Consider the following 1,391-nt stretch of genomic DNA (forward strand, 5'->3'; position numbering starts at 1 on the left):
CTTATGGAAGCAGTAGTCAAGGGGTCACTTGATGACCTTAGGAAAGTCTGTTGCACAAGACATCTTTAAAGTGTTGAAAAGTAAAGAGGTGATTTAGAGAATGAAGGTGCACCTGACTCAAGTCATGATACTTTCAGTTGCCTCATATGCATGTGCAAGTAGGACGTTGCCTAAGGAAGGTGGAAGACACGTCATACATTTGAATCATGGTGCTGGGAAAAAATATTGGAAGTACCCTGGGCTGCCAAAGGAGTACAGTCAGAATGCTGCTTAGAGGCAAGGATGGCTAGGCTTCATCATGTACCTTTGGGCATGTTGTCAGAAGAGACCAGTGCCCTGGGGAAGGACATCGTGCTTGGTAAAGTGGAGAGGCAGCAGAGAAGAGGAAGGCCCTCCAGGAGCTGTTTTGGCACAGTGGCTGCAACACTCCAACATCAGAACGGTTCTGAGAAGGGCACAGGACCGGGCCGCCTTTCCTTCTATCGCACATAGAGTTGCTATGAGTTGGAACCGACTTGACACCACCTGGCAACAACATTCAGAGAGCAAGTCTCATCAAAAGAGTGCCTTCCAGTGGGATCTGCTGGCTTCGTTCAATTTAAGACTGAGAGATCAACTCAGGTGGCCACGGCAATGGTCTTGGGGGATTCTAGAGCGGTAATTTTGATAGATTTTCTTGAAGGACTCAGGACTATCATAGGAGCTGGCTATGAAAAAGTTTATAAAGAAAATTCCAAACAACATTGGTAAGAACAATGCAAGAAAAATTGTGCGGAGGGTGTTCTGTGAGAATCTCACCTTATGATTCGAGTCCCAAAGCCAAAGATTCAAACTCAAAGCCTTCGAGTTAATTCTGGCTGCTCGGAGCCCTTATAAGGTTTATGAAGCTGTACAATATAGAAGCCAGAGAGCTTCCTTTTGCTCCTGGGTTTGAACTTGCAGTTTGTAGTCCAAAGCTTGCCTGGCAGCACCATGAGATGATGAGAGCAATAAAGAACTACCTTGCAAGACAGAACTGCCTTGCAAGACGATGAATGACGAACACAAGCAACTTCATCTTGAAAGAAAAGAAAGTCCTACAAGACCCAGCAGAAATGCTGAGTCACAGCAAAGAAGTCAACAAGTGGACTAGGAGCCACCCCAGACCCTTCTGGGGAACCCTGATAAGACCTGTAATGACGTTGCCAGCGCTGAGATGCTTACATGCTCACTGATTTGGCTTTTCTCCTGCCGTCGGCCTCATTGAGTGTGTTTTGTGAGATGGAGGAGGACTTTGTAGGTTGGTGTCAGACATGTGGGTTAATGTTGCAATTATGGGCTTGGACAACACTGGTTGGGATGCTTTCTTAATTACACTAGCCCTTTATATAAAACTCTCTCTTATACATATG

The sequence above is a fragment of the Echinops telfairi genome, unplaced genomic scaffold (assembly GCF_000313985.2).
Source record: "Echinops telfairi isolate 266 unplaced genomic scaffold, ASM31398v2 ScPeMD7_23;HRSCAF=83, whole genome shotgun sequence".
NCBI lineage: Eukaryota > Metazoa > Chordata > Mammalia > Afrosoricida > Tenrecidae > Echinops > Echinops telfairi.